The sequence below is a fragment of the Passer montanus genome, unplaced genomic scaffold, assembly GCF_014805655.1.
Source record: "Passer montanus isolate IOZ18808 unplaced genomic scaffold, ASM1480565v1 scaffold8, whole genome shotgun sequence".
NCBI lineage: Eukaryota > Metazoa > Chordata > Aves > Passeriformes > Passeridae > Passer > Passer montanus.
Window position 1 is genome coordinate 10455915 of NW_024373256.1, and position 24553 is coordinate 10480467.

The 24553-nt window shown below is 39.4% G+C and overlaps 1 protein-coding gene across 4 annotated transcripts in view; it reads left to right on the plus strand.

The window, feature by feature from the left end:
- GRIN2A (glutamate ionotropic receptor NMDA type subunit 2A) overlaps positions 1-24553 on the plus strand; it is a 160399-nt gene that overhangs the window by 24084 nt on the left and 111762 nt on the right. The window contains exon 1 of one of the 4 annotated variants that reach the window (XM_039732356.1): positions 13915-14020. The exons of the other annotated variants lie outside the window; for them this stretch is intronic. The gene's annotated coding sequence lies outside the window, so the exon portion shown is untranslated. Of the gene's footprint in view, positions 1-13914; positions 14021-24553 lie in introns of those variants that run through there. 4 annotated transcript variants of the gene reach the window in all.

Sequence of the window (24553 nt, forward strand, 5' to 3'; positions counted from 1 at the left end):
ATGACACAGAAACAGGTACTTGATGCTTCCTTGAGAAGAAGTGACCAGGAACATTACAGCACCTGGCCAGTGGAAATTTTGTTTCAAAGGTTTCATAATGAAGTGTTCTTCTGCAAGCAGAGTGAAATTTGCTTTCTCTAACTTTTATTTCTGGCAATTCAAGTTGGTGAGATGTCAAAAGCACTCGTTACAGTGACATTAATGGTGACAGTTCCTTCAGAGTGATTGCCTTCTTTTATCAGAGAACACAGGCAGGGCTGGTCTACATGGAGCTTGCCTTGAGGGCACAAGCTGCTGCTTTATACTGCGGATGGGTATCTGGAACTTTCCTTGCTTAATTATTTAAAATATGTAACAAAAAAACGTGAGGATTATTATATTCCTAATTGAACTTGTGAAACATAATGTGAGAGTCCGTCCTTCTCTTATTTTGTGTATAGGAGATAGCTTTTTAGATAAGATGTATAGAACAGGGTATGAAAGTGGTGGATTATTATTTTCTTTTTATGTTATAGTGACTTTCCTTAAAATACTTCTGCATTTCTTGTTGCAGCATTAGAAATGTTTTCATTTTCCCTGCAAAATGGAGAGCCTCAGGGCTCTGTACTGCACTGGATTCCTCTGCCAAGGCACATCAAAGTGGGGAAAATTCCAGTTTTATTCCCTCATGGTTAGAGTCCGTCTTCATCTCGGACTCCAGTGCTAAGTTTTGCTGTAGGTTCTGGTAGTGCTCTACCTCCCAGTTACACCATAAGGCTGCACCTGGAGAGGTTATTTGGGCAAGGGGTCTCCTCCAATTGACTCCCATTTTACCCATCATTTTACCCTCCTGCTCCCTCCTCCCAGGACTCCAGTGACAGCTCTTGCTGGTGGAGATCTCCTGCAGCAACATCTCCAAAATTCAAGCTGATCTTCATGGCGATGTAAATAACTGGTTAAAGCTGCAAGGTCCCAAATCCAGAATAGAACATGCTGTTTCATTCCAGGCAGTTACCCGTGGATTGTGGAATATTTAGCTGATGGCTTGAAGACAGATTTTGTGAAAAAGCTCCTGCATCCTTTAGCTCTCTGCTGGAGATTACAGGGCGAGATTGCTTTAAGCGTGTTGTGCTCAAGCGTTTTACATAACGGGAGTAGAGGGAAGGCACGCAAGCATCAGAAAGTAAAACTTTGGTTGTAGCTTTTCCTGAATCCTGCTTCTTAAGAATTTAGAATTTTCTTTTTTTATTTCAGGAGGCTATTCTGGAACAATGTGTCTGTGGTATATGCCACAATTTCTCCGGGCTGTTTATTTTTTTGTGTGTGTTAAGATATGTAAATGAATCTTCCTTTTGTCATATGCAGTTACCCTGAAGATTAGCCAGACTTAGTGAGACTGTTCTGTGGCAGGTGTAGGGCTTAATTTTTAAAGTGAATTGAGAACTTAAGTAAAAGTAGTTTTAGTTTTTCTTTAGTTTTTTTTTTTTAATTTTTATTTTTAGTTTTTCTTTAGTTTTTCCGCTAGTCCACGCTATAAATTTTCCTAGCTGTGTTGTGTGCTATCCAGCCTGCTTTCTCCACTGTTATCTGTTTGCAAATTTGGTTAAATGCTGGTATAAAGCAAAGAGGCTATGTGCAGTCAAGGCTGGCTTTTATAAAATATGTGAGTTCCTTTTCAGACCTTCAAGGTATTGGATAGTGTATCAAGATGTGCTAATGTTTGCTTTCAAGTGGAGGGAGTGGATTTCTGCAAAAAATAACTGATGCTTTTAGTTCAGATGAGGCACTGTTGATTTTAAAAGCATCTTTCCTTTGTCATGTTTAATGTACATTCTCTATACTTAAAAATGGAAATGGAAATTGAGGATGTGGAAGAAGAATACCAAGAACAACTAAACATTGTGGATCAGTTATAGGTTTATTTTAAAAGAGGGATTTTAAAATTGAAAATGGATGTTACTTTACACTTAATGTCAAAACTTAATGCCTTACCTCATATAAACTGGTTTTGTAAGAATAAATCCCATTTATTTGATGTTTTTAATATCTTTGGTTTCCTTTATGCTCTAATTAATGGTCATACATAACTACACTACTGAAGAGATAACAAGTGAAACTGAGGGCTCCAGTAGTCATTTGGGATATGACTTAAGCTGTGGGATAAACATAATAGTTGGGTGTATATGCTGGAATGATCCATAGTGGATGGAAGTTACAATTTAGAAGTGAGACCTGCACTTCCTAATGATCCCTCTGAGATGAGAAATTTTGATTTTCTGATCTTCTGAATATTCAGGAAGATGTGTAATATCATTTTACATCTGCTTAAACTATTTCTGTTGGTAGGTGTGATGCTAACCATAAAACATTTTACAAAAATTGAGATCTGGGACTTGGCTTCAATATTTTGAAGGAGATGAATGATGCAAAAGAGTTCCCTTTGCAAGGGGATGTTTTGCCTCCTTTTCTGTGCTGAAGGTGAGCAATAAGAATCCCCTGGTTTGTTACTCTGAGGACCCATTTGGAGCTAATTCTTCTGCAGACTGCTCATGGTGTGTGAACGTGTCAGAGGAGTGCTGTGCCTGTGGCTCCTGCTTCTAAAGATGATGACTTAGTAGCCATCATTTCTCTGCTGCAGCATCATTTGCTGCCTGTGTGAGGCTTCCAGCTGCAGACTTCAGGGACTGTCAGAACTGCTTGTCTCATGGAAAAACAAAAGTATCCTCCAGCAGGAGCATCTGAATCAGTCTGTCTCTGTGAAGTTGTTCCTACTACAGCTATAGCTGCTCAGGATGCTTTAGAGCCATGGGATGTTGGCTCTGTGCAGTTGATCCAGTATGTGGGTCTCATCTATGAGCTTAAATAAAACCAGAATGAAAGCCTCCAGGTGTGGGACCTGTACTCCTGTACTGGGCACAGCACCAGTTTTTTATGTTGGAATCCCAAAGGTAGCAGCCCTGGGGTGTGTGTTGGGGCAGGAGCTCAGTCTCTGTCACGGTGCAGTTGCAAGGGAAACGCTTGATGATCTGTTTATACCAGCTCTTGAGGTCTCCTGGTTGTTTCTAAAACTCTGTGATTCATTACTTCATCAGATCCATACCCCCAGGAATTCTCTTGTGTGGGAGTGTGCAGAATAACCTTGGGAGGAATTGCCAAGGTTTTTCATTTTGGTCTGTTTAAAGGAATGCAATAAGAAAAAAAAAGGACTTGTAATGGTGATGACAATTATGACTGCTGGTTATCTTCAGAATTTAGCACCAGTGAAGTGCATCTCTTATATAGGGCAAGCTATGAATTGTGAAATGACAATGCAGCTTTGGTTGTTGTAGGTCAGCATGGATGTGCATTGGATTTCAGGATCTATGAATGTCAGGTTTATTTTTAGTTTTTCTAGTTGAGTAAACTTCGAGTTCGTGGAGGTGCTATAGACTTCAAGTGCCCAGGAGACAGAATTTCAGCAGTTGCAATCTTGTGCCTCACTAAAGAAGTAAATCTTCCTTGGCAGCGTGTCGTGACTGTATCAGGTGCTTCTGCTCAGAATTTGTTGCTGATGAATGTTCTTTTGTCCTAAGATCATGAAGGCTGTTCCTGCAGAATATTACAGCTTGCTGTGGGGTGCAGGCTACGTGTGGACATCCCACTGACCGTAAGATTGCTCCTGAATGATGCCTGAGTGCAGGGGTTTTGTTCAGAAGGGGTTAACTCACTGAGTCAGCATCCCTAAATGCTCTGTTACTGGGATGCTTGCCAGATGAAATCATGGATCCAAACAATTAAAAAACAAACTCAAGAGGTCAAATGTGTCCATGCCAATGTAAATCACAAGTACCATGAATCCAAGCTGGATTTCCTGTCCATGATCCTACCAACCTGGGACATACCTGGTTCTCCAGTATCCATTCTGCACATGCTTGGTTGCACAATCCCTGCTTAAAAACTTCCTGGCAACCTTGCAGGGGCCACGACATTTTACTTTGTGAAGGTGGGAGACAACTCAAAGAGCCGTGGGGATTTTGGATTGGGTTTACTCTACAAGCTGTTTAGGAGTGTGTGACAGCCTGCCTGGGGCAGCCTCAGCTCTCTGCTGAGGTAGAAGCCAGCCCAAGGAATGCTCTGTGTGAGCTGCAGACACTCCCTGGACACCAGCACTGGGAGAGGGAGGAGAAAGCCCCATTGCAAAGTTTTTGGGAGATTGGGCAATGAACAAATGAAGGAATGTCTGCCAGTGGTTGGGACTGAGACTTTTTTGGGGTGGAGTAGAGACCAGTAGAGACATTGCTCTCTGTGACAGGACTGGTGTCTGAGGCAGGCCACACAGTGGAGTTATATGTGCATATATGATGAAGGGAATGAGATGAGAAAGGAGAAGAGAGATAAAAAATGTTTGGCTTTTTAAAGAAAAAGAATTCCTGGACTTCTGAGCAAATGTTTTTCTTCAGCGAGATCCACTGCAGTTCATGCCTAGAGTAGTTGTTTTTTTCCCCTGCTCATCTGTAGTTCTCCTCAGTGCACCTTTCCCCATGAGAGGAGGGAGAGCAGCTTGCTGCTGCAGGAGGAGAGCATCTGTGAATAACTTCTAGTCATGTTCCATTCTGAAAAATCAATACAGCTGGGAGATTTCAATTGGAGGCAGTATGCTTGTTTTCATCTACAGCTCACATGAAACCTAAAATTTATGTGCATATTTCTCACAGAATCACCCATCTGTTACCTTAGAACATGTTTTTATATGTATAAATAAGCTTATTTTGCAGTTGAGAGAACATAAAAAATTATCTATAGGCTCTGTAGGTATCTCAGGAGTTGCCTTCTGCAGTAATGTGGTGAAATGAAGACTGTCCAAGAGTTAGTATTAATGATACCAGAAGGATCAACTTAGGTTGAGATTTTATTTTACAGTTTAAATCAAGAAAAGTATTTTTAAGAACATCTTGGTAACTTTTGCTTTTGCTGAAAATTTGGAAGTAGTGGAAACTTATCTTCCTTGTCTGGGACTCTAGTTTTTAAATGATCTACCCCACAAATACATATTCCATTATTATAATTATGCTTTTCATGTGTAATTTACATTGCAGGTGAAGAGGGTGCATAGCTTTAAAGGACTGACTGTGCAATTTCTCATGAGATCAAGTTTTACAGACTCCAAGCCAGTATCAATGTCATGCAGGAGAAATCACCTCCCTTCAGTTAGCCTTCTCTCACAAAGCTTTCCTACAGTTTCTTAAAAGATTCTCACAGTGTTCTTGTGTTAAATATCAGAGACTTGACCAATAGCCAGAGGCCTGTAATATTCAACTGGAGTGCAGGAAAGTGAATTGGGAACTAGTTCTGTTTGTATTTACGAAATGGTCATCAACTCCATGCTGGGGGCAGAAATGGTAGACTTGTAGAACACTCTCAGTGCCAATCTGCTTTGTATGGTCCTCTTGACTGGGAAGTTGGAGCCTTCCTGGAGAGAAAGTCTTGAGTGGCAGATTGAAAGCCTTGTCTAGGATCAAGCAGGAACTGAATCCTGGTAGGACAGAGAAAGCATGTCTAATTCTAGGAATTTCACCTGAGCTGAAGAAACAGCAAGAGAAAGGAAAAGCTATCTGACTGCAGAAATAGCACAGTGGAACACTTAGAGGAAGCTTACTGATTGAAACCTAGCACTGAAGGGTTTTGCAGTAACAGTCCTCAAAGCCTCTTCGGTTCCATTTGCATGGCTCAAAACCAATCTTGTCTATAAAAAAAACCAGTTTTTCTGTTATTTAACAACAGCAGGTAGTATTTTGTCAAGTGGCGCCCCAGTAAAGAAGAGACCCTGCTTTGCTCACTGCTCTGACTGGGGCTGGGCTAGGCAAGCCTATAACTGTACTGGCAGCATCCCAAATGTGGCAGTGCCCACACCTGCACCTGTCTGAGCTAGAAACTAGTTCATTTTGAGAACTTACTGGGATTGAGAGATAGTGGCCCATTTTGCATGAGAGAGCAAGTAACGAATGTTAATGTGCAGTGAATTTGTCAAAAAGCATTAATAGGAAAAGAGTGTGTGCTGGGAAGCAATTAAACCTGAGCTGATGGAGGAAGCTCACTGTACTGTGAGATTACCTGCCAAATATGCTTAGACAAACAAAATGTGCATTGTAACTAACATTTCATGTCTTAACTGTGACCTTAAGTGATATTTTAAAAGGGTATTTATTGATACTCATGTTTTTGTACAAGTTAGTCCTGAGTGGGCTTTGCAAGCTTTAAGAACTAATAGAGGACCAACACAAACCAGGTTGAAAAGGTCTTTTTCCAATATATCACTCAATTTGTGGGGTCCTCTTATATAATGAGTGATCTAGATTAAAGTTGCTGACATTCAAATAAAGGCACCCAGTGAGAAAACCCCAGCAGTTCTCTCACTGGTTCTTCTCACACTTCTAGAATGTATTTTACACTTTCTTGAACAGATGAGATCGAGCTCTCTCCTAGTGCTTTCTTTACTCTATAAAAAAGTGTGAAGCAGCCTTCTGTAGAGAAATTGGCTAGAGTCAGTAGAGGTTCTCTGACTCATTCTCAGTCTTCTCAATTTTGTGACTCTACAACAAGAATGCCCAAGGCCTATTTTCATAAATACAAGCTATGCATTGTAATTTTAATTAAAGTAATGGTTGCTGGTAGACCAAATACACAAGCAACTTTATAAATATATCAGTGTTGGTTTAACATCCATCAAAATTGCCACCTGGTCCTGTCCAATTTGTCATTGTATGTAGGAAAAAAGCTCTGAAGACTGCTAATCTTGAGGCTTCTACATGTATGGAACCCAGGGTGGTTCTGGTGATTTGCTCCTTAAACTCTTTGTAGGATTATGCAGTACTAATTGAACGTTAGATGATGGCAAAATGGTCAGGGATGAAAAGCCTGTCCATTATCTCAAGAAACATTTAAAGCTAACTTTAATTCCATTATTCTGGGGACAACTATCTGGATAGGAAATAGCTCTAGATATGTCAGATATAATTTTTTATTGAGATCCTTGAAATACTTTTCTTTTTCTCTCAACTTCTGTGTCAAAATAGACAGGAAAGTAAGCCAAGTAATTTTCATCTGAACCCAATTCCTTATGTTTGAATTTTCAGTGCAAGATTTCAGCATGATCCTTTGAAGAGAGTGTTGGGCTACTGTACTTGTGCAATGACTGAGGAAAAAGAGTTGCTGACAAAGAAAGACTCATCTTTATAGCAAAGGAGCTTATGAAAGTCTACGTCAGAAATTAGTTTAGATCTTGCCTGCAAATAGAAACTATATTTTTCAAGTGAAATTTTGTTTGTTTCTGCCCTTTGCTCTCTACTTTTGAATAAGACATGAGTCAAGCATTAATACACTTCTATTTCTGAGTTATGATAATAAAAGAATGAGGGGATAATTTGAGTGATCTAAGGAAAAGGATTTATCTTTCTATTAGGTCTGCTGCTAAAGGTAGTTTATTGCATTAGATCACTTCAGCTGGTGCACATAAAGTTCTAATTCCTGTCTATAAGCCTCACCAGTGATGCTTAACTGCAGCCATAGAACATGGCTTAATCAGCTCAGTAAATACTGCAGCCAGTCTGAGATTTGCTGGATCCTGTGTGTTTGGGCACAAATGCATTTGGGCATGGTGGTGATTAAGTCTCGCTTGTCCAGTGATATTCTCCAGAACCTGGCTGTATCCAAAGAAACAGAATTCCCCAGTGTTTTGATCTTGGCAGTACCGGCCATTTTTCTGATAAACCCTGTATGAAGAAAGGATCTTTGCATGCTTCTTGGAAGCCTTTCTTTTCCTTGCCACGCATGCTTCTAATCTCTTCTAGTCTTCATCCCTGAGGCTGGCTTCATACTTGCCAATTCACATATCTGCACTGTGAAGGAAAGAGATCTTGAAATAAAGTAAGCTTCAGTACAATGAATTTAAGGTCTAACTAATATTTACAGTTCCTTTGTTATTTTTCTTGTGTTTTAATTAAGAATTCATGTTCCCTGAACAGATATTGAAGAGCTGAAGGCATTCAGTGAACCTAAGTCAGACCTGGTGCAGTGTCTGTGTAGCAAATGTAACCACTTAAACTAGATGTTCAAAATGGTGGTGTCAATATCTTTCTTCCTGACCCATTTAATTAGATAATATACATATTATTTCTACTTTGTATTGTGAGTTAAACTTTTAATTCTGTAACTGCATTTAAATGCAAACCATTTCTTTTCAAATTCAAGTCCTTAAATGATGTTTTTCCAATTCAAATATCATGGTAAAATATATTCCCCCAGAGGCTTGGTACAGTGTGAAAATGTGCGAATAATGGATACATGTGCAGTGTACATCTTCCTACCAGATGGTACTGTTCAAATTTATAGTGTGTTGCATAATTGCTTTAGAAGAGGCTGAATGAATTTGCTTAATTTTAAAATTTCTTTTGTAAATGTTGAAGGATTTTTCTTGCAATGTGTGATGTTAGTTCATTGCCAGTTTTGTCACAGCACTGATCTAGAGCAGACACCTGAGTTAAAAGAAGATACAACATCCCTATCTGTTACCAATTGGAGGGCAAACAGTTTTTGTGATTTTTAAAGAACAAGTTTAACTATTGATTCAGGCATATCAGTAAAATAAGCCTTTTTGCCTTTAGATCTACAATTCACATGAGTCAATGCATTGGTACTAGAAATTATTTTGATTCATTATTATAAGACAGCTTGGAAGATTTATTTTCCTTGCTGCTTCTCTCAGATTTCTCTTAGGACATTTATTGAGTGTCCAAGCTGTGGTCTCGCACATGAGTAGTTGTTAGAGTACAGCATTTAGCTACTTGCCGTGTGTGATTCAGAAATTACTGTGGAAGCTGAGTGATGTTTGTCAGTGCTGGCTCAGGATGCTATCTTAATGAAACATATAGTCCTTCAAATGTGCTTAACAAATTTAGAAAAATTCTTATGTTTCTTAACATTGTGTTAAATGCAAATAAAACCAGTAAAGCTGTCTGGGAGAAAATGCTTGCAAAAATGTGCTGGGTGAGTCACTTTGGACAAGCAGATGTCCTCACTGCTTAAAATGAAGACCACCTGTAAAACATACATTTAGGGATTAATTATCAGGCTTCTGCCATTCGTGACCTTGGACAGAATTCTGTAGATGACTGACAATCCATTTACAAATATAATCTGTGCACGATTTCAGCTTAAGGGCAGTTTGTGTTGGAGGAGGAAGGAAGCAAACCTAAAATACTCATGGTAAAATCAAAAGCTTTGTTTTGGTTTTCTGTGAAGCTCTATCTGCTGTTTTCTAGTGGAGTAGAATGGAATAAGATCTTATTTTATCACCTGTTTCTGCCCCCCATTCAATTCACTTTTGGTTTTGATAAGAACACTTGGATCCCTATAAGTCTGTGGGATCTGATGGGATTCATCCAAGAGTACTCAAGGAGCTGGCTGAGGCCTCAATGGTTTTTAAAAGGTCTCAGGAATCTGGAGAGGTACCAGTTTACTAGAAGCTGGCTAATGTCCAAATTTTCAAAAAGAGCAAGAGGGATGGTCCTGCCTACAGGCCTGATGATCTCACTGGGATGCCTGGTATAATTACAGAGATGATCATTCTGTGAGTTATTGAAAAACATCTGAAAGACAGCCCCGTCATTTGTCACAGCAAACAGGTTCATGAGGGGGAAGTCCTGCTTGACAAATTTCATTTCCTTTTCTAACAAGGTAACTCATCTCGTTGATCATGGGAAACCAGTTGATGTAATCTTTTTGGGTTTTGGTAAAGCTTCTGATACTGTCTCTCACAGGATCCTTCTGGACACATCCCATGATGGGTGAGCAGCTGGCTCATGGGCTGGGGAGAGGGTTACAGTGACAGGGGTGACAGCAGGCTGGTGACCTGCCACTAGTGGGGTTCCACAGGGCTCCACCCTCAGTCCTGTGCTCTTCAAGGTCCTCATACATGACTTGGATGGGATACTCAGGGTACTAAATTGGGAAGAGCCACTGATTCCCCTGAAGACAGAGAGGCTCTGCAGAGAGATCCTGACAAATCAGAGCGCTGGGAGTCCCCACGTTGTGAAGTTTAACAGAGAGGTGACTGCTTTGTTCATTGCAGAAACAACAAACTATTTTTAAAGCCATTGAAAATGAATTTATCAGTTTTAATTTGTTAAAAGGGAATCAAGGTGACCTCTTTGGTTCTAAAATGTTGACACAAAAATACTACTGAAAGGGGCAAAATATGAATTACATTAAAAGCACAGTGGTGACAGCACCCACCACCTTGCTGCAACTAATTTTATGGATTTTTAATACAATAATTTATTTTGCAAGATTCTCTAGAGAAATCTTGAAATGCAAAAAGAAAAACACAAAACCAAAATTTCTAGAAGGTTGGAAGAAAGAAATAATTAAAAAAATTATAAAGCTGGTTTGATAAACTAGTGTTTCCATTCTGGTCCAGACAAAATCTGTCAAATTAAACACTGATTAACCCAAATGAACCCTTAATTTAAGCATTATCTCTTTTGGTCAAACTCTGTCATTGGTGGCTAAAATGCTATTAATAACTGTATACCTAGGATTAACTTAGAACAGTCCTACACGTGCCAACACCAGCTTTCCATGATCTTCCTGGTACTCTGATAAGTGTATAACAATTGAAATGATACCTGTCATTCAATTTGTCTGTATTTTGGAAATTGCACAACTTGCTGAACTTTGTTCTGAATCTGTAATTAGCTACTTCTAGCAGAAAAATGAGTTACTATTCTTGTCTACCCAAGACTCATAATTGACTAAATTTGGATCTTCCAGGAGTCAGTATGTCTGTCTGCATTTTAGCCTCATTTATAACTTCATGGAAGACTGATCTTTGCTTTGTACTTCATGGCCCATTGTGCTCCATAAGGTTAAATGTAGCCTACTCTGTATAACTGTTTTATAGTTCTAAAATAATATATTTGTTTTACTAATGGTGAACTTCTAAGAGTTTCAGACATGCTTGCTCCTGCACTCCCAGCATGTGGGTTTCAGACTAAAAGGTTTGTACTTAATTATATGGACTTTAATAAATCTGGCAATCAAGCCATGCAAAGCAGAATGGATGTGTTGGCAATGTAGCCAGACTGTCTAGAATTCAAAGTGATTTAAAGAGAAAAGCAGGACCTTGGATAGGGGAAGGCCAGGCTGTAACTTTTAAGCTTTCAGATGCAAGATTTGTATGTTTTTTTTTTTTTTCCTTTTCAGTAGGTGGATAAAAGAGTAATTTTGTTATTAGAGTAAGAGGCAATGGGTTTAGAGAAAATATTTTACAGCTGCACAAAAAGAGCAGGTTACATTCATTAGTCCTAGTAGTAACAATACCATGCTAGATTTGTATATGGCCCTAGATACGTATATGGCCAGAATTTCCTATCTGTAAAACAGATACTGAGAAGGATAACTCTTTTAATGAATTTTCTTCTGAGGTACTTTTAATTTAAAAAGTACAGTAAAATCTTGTGCTCTCTGCACAAGATTTTACTTAGTGAAGGGTTATTGTGTATAACAGAACCTTCACTGGGTTTTATCCTTTGGAGCGTTACAAAATTTCCTTGTTACTGGGTACAGAAATACTGTAGTCCAATCGAGGAGCAATAAAAGCTGTAGTCACAAGGACAATCATGTCCTAACAATGTGACAGTTGCCTTGAGAAATGCTTTACCAGCGTAGGGAAGTTATGCACTGTTTTGATGAGCTTTGTTCACAAGTCAAAGGATGTCTTGAAGTAGTAGAAGGAGGGCTTGGCACCATTTGGTCCTTCTTCCAGACGGTCCTGGTGACAATATAGGTTACATCTGTTTGTCTGGACATGTGATGCTGACTAGTGGTGACTTTTTGAAGTCTGGCATATGCGTCAAAGCCAAGTGATGAAGTGCTGAACAAGGCCAAACCATTTTAGGACTTTGGTGCAGCCTGGAACAAGGCCTGGACTATTTTGGTGCTTGGCCTGAGCAAAATCTGCTGCGCACGTCTGCACCTCAATCAGCATTACCAAAGTGTGAGAGAGAGGCAAGAACAAAAAAGTGAGAAGCTGGTCTCTTTCCAAGGCTGAAGGCAAAGTAACATTGGTGGAGAAGCAGCTGGGACAGCTGTGGTGGAAGGGGCAGGGTGGGGTGATAGGACAGGTCCTGCTGGGCTCAGCAGGGGCAGGCAGGTGCAGTGAGGAGCTGCTCCCCTCCCTCTGCTCAGGCTGAACTCCGTGTCTGGGGCTCTGGAGTGGTTCCTGAAACCTGGGCATGCTGCAGTCCCTGGCCCTTGCTGAGCCTCTTTGTAGGGAAACAGTGAAGAAGGCAGAATGAAATGTTACTGGAGAGTGTGTGAGTGTGTAAAAATCTCTGTGTGTACATATACACTCATGATAAAACCGTGCATGACTTTGACATGACATGGACAAATGTGAGTATTATATATTTGGAATTTCCCACTATGAGTCTGCCAGATTTACAGGGGGAATATCTAAGTCAACCTGAGGCAGAAAAATCAAGAGCAATGAGTTTCCAGCTCAGTGGAGCATATTTCACCTCCTCCCCAAGGGGAAATGCAGAACATTTCCTTATAATTCAGGTGTGTAAATGAGAAGCACTCTGGGTGCATTATAATATCAGCCTTTTCTTGTGGCTGCAGCTTGCTTACAGAATCACTTTTTCAGCAGTGGTATTTAATCTGTGGTCACTCTTCTTATAAAATTAATATCATAGTTCTGATCAATTTACATCTGATTTAGATGTCAGATAAGAAATTTAGGTTATAGTTTGGTCTTTTACATAGTTTGTACATGCATTGTAGCAGTGTGACCATCAGTGCATAAAATATATTTTTGGAAGAGATTATGCTATCTATGAGTGTACTGTCTCTTTTCAGATTTCTGCACTGTTCCCTTAAATTAATGAAGATGCCTAATTTATTAGATAACAAAATATTGTTGATGCTTACATTTCTAAAGAATCCTGTAAGGTACATAAAAAGTGAGTTTTGATCCAAGCTGAAATGACAGCACTGTCCTACCCTTTTATTCATTAGATACTTTGAGGAAATAGCCTTTGACACATACATCTCAGAACAAATGTATTTTACCCTATTATTGACAGGCTAACAGCCCTGTATAAATCAGTGTTTCCTGCAGTTCAGCTCAGCCCAATCTGCTCTAACAATAAGGTGCCCATGGGCTGAGGCTGCTGTACAGGGGTCTGATTCCTCATTCTGGTCTCTTAATATGGCTTTCATCAGTTGCAGTTTCATAATTTCAATACTGCTGCGCCATTAACCAGGACGTGCACATGGCCATTGGGAGAATTTCTTGGATCAGTGAAACAAAATCTCAGAATGTGTTGGAAGGAACCTCAAGAGGTCACCTGGCCCAAGCCCCTGCTCGGGCAGGGTCAGCTGGACCACGCTGCCCAGGGCTGTGTCCAAACAGCTCCTGAACATCCCTGAGGATGGAGAGTCCACAGCCTCCTGGGTGACCTGTGCCACTGCTTGGGCACTCTTCCAGTGAAAAAATGATCCCTGGTGTGCAGAGGGAGCTTCCCATGTTTCAGTGTGTGTCCGTCTACTGCTGATACTGGGCACCACTGAAAGGAGCCTGGCACTATCTTCTCTGCTGTCATCTTATTGCAAAAGCTCCATACCTTCTTGGTGATTTCTTATGGGCAGCTCCTCACAGCACTGACTCCTCCTTCACAGCACAGCCAACAAACTCCATCTAACTTCTCAATGAGCTAACCTACTCCTTTACAATACCCATCCTAACTGGACCTAGCTGTGGCCTATTAAAAGCAGGCCTGTTCCTAATTCTTGGTAATTAGTGCAGCTGTAACTCCTTAGCTTGAGATTACCTTCATCACTATCTCTATTCTCCTACATTCCATCCATCCACATTTCTCTGCATCCTCCCTTCAGGAACAGCCAAGAGTGACAGACAGTAAGGAATGAAGTGGAAGGCAGAAGAAGCTGTCATACCACTTGCAGCTAATTCGGAATTGGTGTGGGAAAATGTTCAGCATTTCAGGTGAAAAAACATTGCCTGCCTTGAGGTGTTTATCTGGCATTGCCTTTGTAGTTGGTACAGATGGCAACACCTTCCTTAGATTTTAATGTAAGAGCTGAGTGTATTTTTACATTTTTGCTGTTCTGTTTATGTGGAGATTATGATATGGGAATGATCAAGTGCTACAGTTGTGCTGGTTTTCTTGTCTGAGCATTTTTAAGGTTGATGGGCTTTCCATGAGAGCACAACAAAATGAGGATTGAAATATGGTGAGTGCTGCAAATCTGCATAAAAGAAAAATCATGCAACTGCCTGGAATAAGGTATTTGTATTCACTTCCTGCTCTTGCTTGAGAAAAGATTTTTCTCCCTTTGCCTTTAAAACAGAAATTTTCTTTGAAAATGGTTTTATATAAACCAGGATTGCAAGTACAGTTGTCTGCAGGTGACTTTGAGCAAGATTTTTGAGTCCTGGGGATATTTGCTTATTTATGTATTTAATTTTGAAGGTTTTTAAAATACACTTTCTCCTTTTGAATTTTGGGGAACCTAAAACTTTCCTTAAGTTCAGAGTGCAAGACAAAGTTTGATGTGACATTTGTACAGTGATGTTAACTGGGACTTATTTGCTTGTCTTGTGCCAAAAAGTACAGCATTGCAGTACCACAGAAGAAGAGTTCATATTTTAAATATTTAGACTCTAGAACATGAAATTAACAAGGCAGGAAAAATATGTGCAAGACTATCTGATAATTTGATATTTTAGCAATAACTTAATCTAAGTATATTTTAAATGATAATCTTACAAGGACTGGAAAAGTTTTGGATGAAGATGAAATGATCTCTGGGGAAAAAAGCCCCAACAAATGAAGAGCTTTTTAAAAGTAGCTTGGATGATCAAATTCCACTATGTCACTATTCCACTAGGCTCTGCAGTATATGTCAAGTAAATATAGTCTGCATATATGTGAGTATTTGTTAACAGAAACAGTAAAGAAAACTCTGCTTCCTTTGTTTTACTCCATGAAGACCTTGAAACCCCTTTCTAGTATGGCACAAAAAAGCTCCAATTTAGCTTCTGAACTTACTTTCCCTCTCTCCTCATGTGCAAGCTGATGTGGAAATTTCCTAAAGTGTAAAAAAGCATGGGCTCTGGATATACCAAATAAAATTTTAATAATTTGGAAGGTGTGAAGAGGTAAATGTATAAATAATCACAACCCCAAGCTGAATTCTAAATTTTTTGAAACAAGGGCAGAGTATAATAGGAACTCAGCAGCTGCACTTTGTTAGTGTACTTGATTACTGAAGCACAAAGAAAACCCAATAATCTACTAGAATCTAATTCAGTGTTGCAAAGTTTTATTAGCTGCTAGTTTGAATATGATTGCAGTGAAATTAATAGTGGAAGATTAACCTTATCTTCTTTTCACTGTTTATGTTTAGAAATGCTTTTTGTCTTCTCATTACTGAATATATTGCTTGAAATATTTTTTTTTCTGAGTCACCAGTATACTGTTTTTTTCTGATAGAAGGTTGTATTTTGCAGCCTTGATAATGATCTGAAAACACTCAGAGAAGCTCCATTTGGTTCTGCAGTATAGTAAATGAAACACACTGAGATACAAAAAGCAGTTAATCAAATTTTAGTTCCCCCTTGGCCTTTTTATTATCTACAGAAGTATAAATGTGCTTCTTCTATATAGTCATCATAATTTAATTTTTTTAGCCATTTAGGTGATTTTCTGTTCTTTAAGTGTCCTTTCTTTTGTCTGACACTTCTACCAGTGTTTTGAAATAGCAGACAGTTTTATAGGTGAAATTGTAGTGGTGCCTCACAGAGATTGTCTTGATTTGTGCCAAGTCTATAAAAGTGGCACAAAATGATAATGGCTTTCTCCTACCTTTGCTACATTCTTTTATAGCCGGTTGAAAAATAGAAAGCTGCTTGAGTAAGAATTTTTCTCTGACTGTCATTAATATTCAGATAATTCATTTTTTTATCCTTTCAGTGATACTTTTCTGATGGGCCACTGTTTAAAATGGCTTGCACTTGCTCACTATGATAATCCTGTCGCCCATTGAGTTGCATTAAGTTTTATGTTTTAATCTCACTGCTGGGCTGCCCTGGAGCTGTTGTCCAGCCTCTGCTGTTCTGTTCCTGCCTTTCAGATCTACAGCCAGGAGTCCTTATCTGTGCAAAGGTAATGCTTGGGATGATACTGTTGGCTTTGGGTCTAATGTTAAACAGCTACTAAAATAGTCCAATTTTCCAAAAGCCAGAGTTTAATCTTTACATAATGTTGAGAAAATAAGAGTTTCATTGCACAGCTGTTGGCATGATAATCAGTGTGAGCACTGGAGTCCCATACTGCAAACAAAAAGCACATCTGTTCTCTCTGTGGAATGTTTTAACATTTCTCACTGACCATTCAGTAGGCTTATCTCTGTCTTTTTGGCCAAAAAATATAATGAAGTCTATGAAAATGTTTTAGTGGCATAAATCTGAACAGCCTTTTACTTGAACAAGGCCACCTTCTAGCCCATGAGCTATGTTGAAGCTTTTGTGACTGGGAATGCATCAAAAGGTCTTTGGTCAGAGATGAAGGTTAAAAAATAGCTCTATTCTAAAAAATTCACTTAGAGTCCTTAAAATAGGCAAGTGAATGAGACACCTGACTAAACTCATTATAAAAATATTCAATTTTTGTTAAGGCTAGTGTAAAGAGCTTGTCCTAACACTGAAAAAACATATGTGAATGCACATTTGGGTAGAGTGTGGGATTTGCTTTTGTCACAGGCTGCAGAAATATTGGCTGATATAAATCCACATCTGACAGAAGTCAAATCTCTGGATGGTCTTCCAGGACATTGTCCAACATGGGAACTCAATAACCAGCTGTCAAAAACCCTCCCAGTTCTAGTAACTCAAAAAGTTTGCTCTTCATTTTAGAGAATTTATGTAAGTCTCTTTCCCAGTGTTGGTATTCCCATGATTCTGCAGTGTTCTCGTTTAGCTTACAAGTGTGCAACTTGCTGAAGATTAATCTCTCTGCACCAAAGGTAGCAACATCTGTCAGTATTTGTATCGAGAACTGGGAGAAAATTCCAAGCATAGAGATGTAATAGTTTTTGTTACAGAAAGGCCAACCATCACCCACACACAAGCACATGCACTGGGGCACGTGCAGCCAGCTGTGAGGCTCCATTTCCAAAGCACCTGACAATGCAATTTTGCTTAATCTTTAGGCCATCTCTTGGAATTAAAACATTTAACCTCTAAATCTGCTTCCATGTGGAGCAATCTCAGAGCTTTACTTAAATGTTCACCAATGTTAATCATTATGTTTATCTTTAAAGATAAGTAAAAAGGTACGAGTTATTCTGAAGGAGATGCAGATTTTCTACTGTAGTTTTCTTCTGAAAACTTCTCTCTTTTTCAAAACTTTCTCTGAGAGCTTTGGTCTTACCCGAGAGAATTCTGGTGGGAAGTATTTTCCTCTTCCAGATGTATCCATTGATACTTACTTTTAAAAGTGTTATTCTTCTTCATGGTACCTGGGCAAGCCATTCCAATTTACGTGACAAAGGAATACAACTGCTAAGTGCCTAAAACACCTGCCACAGATTGAAGAATTCTAGGTTCACCTAGTGAGAGGTTGAATCATCCATTTATCATACATTCATACAGCACAGCTTTTAGAGAAATCTCTGACCCTTCCAGAGAGACGTTGCTGCAGTGTCTCCTGTCAAGGGAGGAGTCTGGTTCAAGATGTTTGCAGCTCTAAGGAAATCTAGTAACACTTCAAATGAAATATGATATATAAAATATGAATGGAATCAATTCCAAGTTGTATTTCAGCTGGAAGATCCATGGGCTCTGACGTGGGGTCTGTTTACAGCACACAGGCAGCAGGATCCCACCAGATAAATGTGGTCCATGGTGAGAGGCATGGGAGATGTGATATTTTCAGTGACCCTTTCTGGGTGGATGTGAATGTGCTTTCTACTGCAGAATGCATCTTTTCAGACACCTTGGTGGCTCACAGTAACCTTGCTTATGAACTCTGGGTGATGGGCTTTATGCTCTATGTGCTGTATTGGTCATCCACACAAAAACTCTGTGTGTAGAAGGGCGTTTGCACAACACTTGACTTCTGATTGAGATGAAACACCAGAGTGAAAGGGTTCTCTCTGCTTCTGCCATGTGCCAGCCTTGTGACTCGTGTGCTGGACAGGCCTGGGGCTGGGGGGCTTCAAGAGGCCTGGGGGTCACAGAATCTTGTAGCAGAGTCTGCTCATTCCTCTGTGAAGTGAGAAGGAAGGACCAGGATTCTTTCTCTTCAAGTCTATCAGACTGCAGGCAGCCACCACTGTAAGCAGACAAGACTTTTTTGGAAGACTTTGGCTGCTTTCTGATTTTGCTTTTCTTTTTCAGTTACACTGCTCTTTGCACCCCTGGTCCATTATGCCTTTGAGTGTCCAGTGCAGTTTGAGTTCTAAGTAATCACAAATCAAAGGCTTAGTGTTTGATTAGCAGACAAAAAAGGAGATGTTTAAGACAGAAGGGTTTTGCAGGTCTTAAGCCTGGTTCAGCAATTCGGTGATGCAATCTCTGTATTTTAAGGCTGAAGAGCAGGGACAGACATATCTCATTATTCTGAACCTGTTTCCTGCCTGGCAGTAGAGGTGGGTGGTTAAGCCTCATGCCCAGTTCTAACCTGTGGAGCTCTGCCACTGTGTTAATACTCACTGCATGCTCTCAGTGATGAAATATGAAAACATTTTGACGGTGCTTAGGAACAGGACATAGCAATAAAATTTGCTTTCTACTGTGCTGTCTTACTGTTGTCTCCTGAGCAGCATATGCCAGTGCTTTGCTTGTTTGCTTCATCGCTGCCTGTGTGTCGGGCAAACAGGTTGTCACAGGTAAATCTGCAGATGGTTTTCTCAGCTTTGATCCAATTTGTCTAATTTGTAGGTTCCTTGTGACTTCCTGCTTCTCCCTGAACTGTGAGACATAGCAATATTGGAGCCACATGAAAACACTGTGCGGCTCATTTTCAACTAGATTACCCCGAGCATGTAATTATAGCAATTAGTAAAGCTCCCTCTGTCTTTCAGCATTCTCCAGAAGACACCCTCCTCTTGCAAGTTGAGTAAAATGCCCTAGGTCAGTAGCTACACAGACAAGTCATTTAAGAAATGTCTTGATGTGACCAGGATAGGGTTTACTGAGTGTAATAAAACAATATATCAGCTCGGCAAAAGATGTGTAATGATGTTGTTGTTTGAGATTTCGAACTGGAAAAAAATGAACACTTTCTTTTACAGTTTTTGTTGCGAACTTTTTGCAGTGTCCTCATCCATTTCAGTACTGGGGGAGATCATAAACACCATTGGAGAGCATTTGAGATGTTACTCAAAATATCTTTGAAGACAGCATCATTCCAGGCATATGGTTACTTTTCTACTTCATGCTTTGAAATAGAAACTTTTTTTGTTTGGCTTTTCTTTTATTGGCTAGGTTTTGTGATGTGTTTTTTTTTTGTTTGCTTGGTTTTGTTCATTTAAAAAAATATATTTTAGATTTAATTTAATTTCATTTATCTGCAAAAGCAGAACACTTGAAATTGTTAAATACACAAACAATTGGGGTTTGAATCCTGTAAGGAACCAAAATTTATATTTAAGGCTGATTCCATACTGCAGTGGGTTCTTTCTTCCTTGTTGGCTTAGCTGACAGTCCACATGCCTGTGTCAGAGTTCAGCACTATTGAGAGCTGGCTTGATTTAGCATTTTTGAGGAAAAGACCATTCTGTGCCCCAGGAAAAATCTGTCCAGCACTATGGAGAAAACTGAGAACACCAAAAAAATGCAACCGTATAAATTGCTTCAGTTCAAGACCTGTGTTATTTTTGACATCACCTCCATCGTGGCTTGGTTTAACTGTTTTATTGCTTTAAATTCTTTTGGACCAAATCTCTTAGCTGTGAGTTCTGTGGACGGCTGGTAAAGAGGGTGTTCCATGGCATTCTCCTAGAGTAAATCAGAGATTTGGGAGTGTTGCAAGAGGTTACTGGATGGAGAATTGGTGACTGCCTCCCATATTTTTATCCTGCCTGTATATATATATATAAAACTTCAAAGAGATTTCAAGCAGAGTTTAGTACTGCAGCAGATTTCTTGCAAACTCTTGGCTTTCCTTGTGTCTTTGCAGGAGATGCTAGGGAGTGGGCAATTTTCCTCAGCAGGATATTTATATAGATGCGAGCTCTTGCGGCATGAACGCTCGCATGTATTGGTTCCTTCTTTTTATAGACTGGTGATCTGAAATAGAAGTGACTGGCAAAGAGAAATGTCTTGAGGCACTTGAGCATCTTAATAGAATACAAAACAGTCCATAATATATATTTACCTACCTAAACAACAAACCTCTTTCACGAGTCCTCTCTGAGGTTTAAGTGGAATTGTTAATGATTCTCACTGTTTTTCTCTCTCCAGATCTAATTTATCATATCACCTCTGCTTACAAGTTTTCTCAAGATGATCATTGCACAGCACAGTTCTTTTAATATAACCAGTATGTCAAGAAGTGCAATCTGTAATGTGATCTGCCAAGCAGTGTGCCATCCTCTGCACTTGGTGTTTTTTACAAATCTCACCTTTTGAACTCAAGCTTGTAACAGAAATGTGCTGGTCTCTGAAGGTGCAGAGGTTCACCTCCCTCAGTGGTAGGGAGGGATGGTCACTGTAGTGCACTTGCCACCTGAAATATGGTATGGAATGTGAGCATGTGGTTTTCCTGCAGGGGGTTCTTTGTGTAGTTTAGAGACCCAGAACAGGCTATCAAGCATAAAATAGAAGGAGCTACCCAGGTTAAAAACAAAAAATAGTTTGTTTAGCAGGTAGGAAAAAGCTTGCTATGCTTTGTCTATAAAAAAAAATAAAATTATAAGCAAGGAATTTAATAAACCAAAGTTTGTAGTTTGCAGAATAGTGAAGTTAAGATTCTGTGAATGTGGAGCAAGCTTTTCTGCAGATCTGCACTTGCTCCATATTTGCTACTATTCTGAAGTGCAGGCCTGAACCTGTTTTTTTTTTTTTTTTTTTTTATTTTTAGTTAAGGGGGGTGAGTGCAGGCCTGAACCTGGTTTTTTTTTTTTTTAATTTTAGTTAAGAGGGGTTTTTGTGTGCTGGATTACCAGTCCTCTGAGTGTCTTGTGCATCCATAAGTACTGTTTTATTCCTTATATCCTTTGCATGCTTTGATGTACATGGAATCTTTATCTGTCCTAAAGTCCAGGATAGGATGGTGCATACAGAAACCTCACAGGTAAGGGATAAATTAATGCTAATGATTGAATTTATAATGTAGTTTGGAAACATTCTTTTTCAGTTTTTTTTTTTTTTTTTTTGACAAATGAACCTATTCAACAACTTTCTTAATCTACTTCTCTTTGCCTTTGCTCCATGGTTTCTCTTTTCTCCAAAGAGAAACAAGTCACATATTTCAAGAGTTTTCTCCTGACCTTGCAGCTCAGCTTCTGAGCAACTCTGTGTTTTGATGTGTTTATTCAACCACATCTCTAAACAGCCTTATGACTTAGAAGAAATATATTGTCTAATTACATCTCTGAGCCATAGGCAATTGAGAATACTTACTTGGATGCATAACTGGCCAAAATATTTTATAACCATCCCTTATCTCTTGTGCTAAGCCTCACTACAACAAGATAGACTCTAAATGTTGTAAATAAGTCATTAAAACAAAGAAATTCCTTACATTTATAAAACAGATAACTCAGTTTCCATCTGCTTTTGCAGCAAAGCTTGTCTTGCTGAACTGGTTACATCACACATACAAGGCACACACAATTTCCTTGCCACACAAGGTATGACCAACTTCTTCCCAAGCCATTTTCCTTTCTGCTTTGATGTTGGTCTCCGAGGTAGCTGCCCCCAGAGCCGCAGGGGAGGCCCCTCCTGTGCTGAAGGCAGCAGCAGGATTGCCTTTTCCCAGCTGCTTCTCCTGTGTTTGAGCCCAGGTGTGGTTTGCCCTCCTGGCTGCCAGGACACACTGCTGGCTCCTGGGGAATCTGCTGCCCCAGCACCCCCAGACCCCTTTTCCTGGGAGCTTTTGGTTGTCCAGGTTCTGTGAAACCACATGGGAATGTCTGACTGCTCTGCTGAGAGCTCTGTCCTCCTCTGCCCAGGCATGGCCACTCACCCTGGCTGTCAGTGGAGCTTTGTTTGCCTGTGGATTGTTCCTTGACCTTGGATGAGAATTGTGCCTGTGCTGTCACCATCAATAGCTGTGAGGGGGTGCACACAACCTTTTCAGCAGCCAACTTGACCACGGGCAGATGCTTCTTCAGTGCAGACCTTAGTGACCTCAGCAGGTCTCTGTCGTTTTGAATTCTGTTCACAGTGGCTGTTTTGGTCTGTTTTAAGGTCCTCTGTACCAAAATAATAGTAGGATCAAACTATTCAGCAGCTGCAGTTTACTTTTTTTATCCAGATAGATGAGAAATGCGCAGAGAGCTGTGCAAAGTGTGCATGGAATCTAATAGAAGTAATTATCAAGAGATTCTTGGTCCAAAGCCACCATAATTATTATTTTACTTTTCACTATCAGGAGTTAAGCTGTTTATATTGTGCTGGGCAGGTGGAATTTTTTGTTTTTCCAAAAGGAACTTAATAACAACAGGAGTTAGTTCTTAATGTTGTCATCACCGACTTTGCCAAGTCCTCTGGCTTTGTTATGTGTATATCAGCCATTGAAAAATTGTTTTTTTTTTTAAATAGACTTATGTCAGGGCCAATTTTAGTCTGGTCAGAATCTATCTGTAGCAAAATAAAACTAAAATATTCGATTCAATAAATAATTCTTTGTGTAGCTGGTCACTTCTATTCTTGCTGTCCTCTTGGAAAGAGTTTCTGTTCTGAAATGAGGGTTTCCATGTAGGGCTGCAGCAAGGTTTTCCTGTTCAGGATAATGATTTGACAAACCACTAGTGGAATGATGCTGTTGGGTTTTTTAATGCAAATTTGCTGGTGTGATCTCCGCGAGAAGATCAAAACTAATCATGCTGTGTTTGATAAGCTGCAAATGTAGTGAACAGTCAAAACTGTATGTTTTCTTACTTCAAAAAAAATCCTGTTGCTATTATAAATATAATTGACTGTGTTTTAAGATTCCAGATCTCTAAGATCAAGGATAACACAAAGGTTTTGCTCAATTTTGTCACCTGACAGAGATAAGAAACCTTGCCATTGATGCATCAATTTGTGTGTGCAGGACAAAATGAATATCCACAATTAGGCCTGCTGTACACAGGGTTTTCAGTGTGTTTTTTTAATACATAGATCTTGCTGGAATTGAAGCCTCTGGGATGTTTACCCAGGCCACCTGGAAATCCTTGGTATATCCACTGAAATGTGCAGATGACTTGTTCCTGTACACTAAAATAATCATGTTTTGATGTGTTAGATTTCCTGTCCTGGTGGGTAGTCTGTATAACATGTGTACAAGTTTGTCTGGGAAATTCTAGAATATCCTTTGCTCTCCACATTGGAAAGCTATTGTAGAAAGGCCACTGAGTATTATCTCTTTTTGCTGAACTAAGAGATGACAGTTTCATTTCAAAGCTTGTTTTTCTGCCTGTTTGTAGTTAATTCTCACATTGTCTGAAACACATTAAAGATCTCTTCAAACAACAGCACAGATAAAAATGTAGAAAAATTATTATAGAAACTACATATGCTACACAAATGTATGGTGTGTAAACGTTATGTAAAGAAAGGGATTTAATATTTTATTTTAAAGGAGTTCACACAAGGGTGAAATGTTCAAAGTTTCTTAAAAGTCAACATGTAAAGTGAGGTGGTTTTTTGTTCAGTAAGCCATTGTTGGGAAGCATACCCATAGCTATTAATTATATAGCAGTTCTAGTAACCTTGAAAGTTCTGTGTAATGTTTTTCTTTGGTTTTCTTTTCCTTGTTGATTTTTTTTTTTTTAAATTTTTGATAGGGGAGGCTTTTCTTTCTCCTTATGACAGAAAGATAGAGAACATGGTTATTTCAGAAAAAAAAAGAAATTATTAGACAAGCATGATTGGAGATGAGGGAACACCCAAGGGACAACTTCACAAGCCTTTGCTCAGTCAACCATGCAATGAAATGCAACCTTGTGGAAGTAAAGGCACCCGAGAGGCAGAGGCAAGGCATGGCCCAAAGTCCACAGTCTCCAAGTCTTCTGAAGGTGCAGCTTCATGCTAAAATACTTTAAAATTACTCTAGAGCAAACTGTGATTTGTTGCTGAACTTGCCAAAGCATATATATTCTGCTTGAAATCAAATGCATTTTTATTATAGCACAAAGATGAAAGTATGTACAATTAAGATTATCGAGTTTCATTGCTCTGGCAAATGAAATCAGGGAAGGACTGGTCACTAGTCTGAGCTTGCAAGCCCTTAACACCTTACAGGGATCACAGTATAAGGTAAAAAAATTAAACAGTTTCTAACAGAACATGTCTGATTTGATTTGA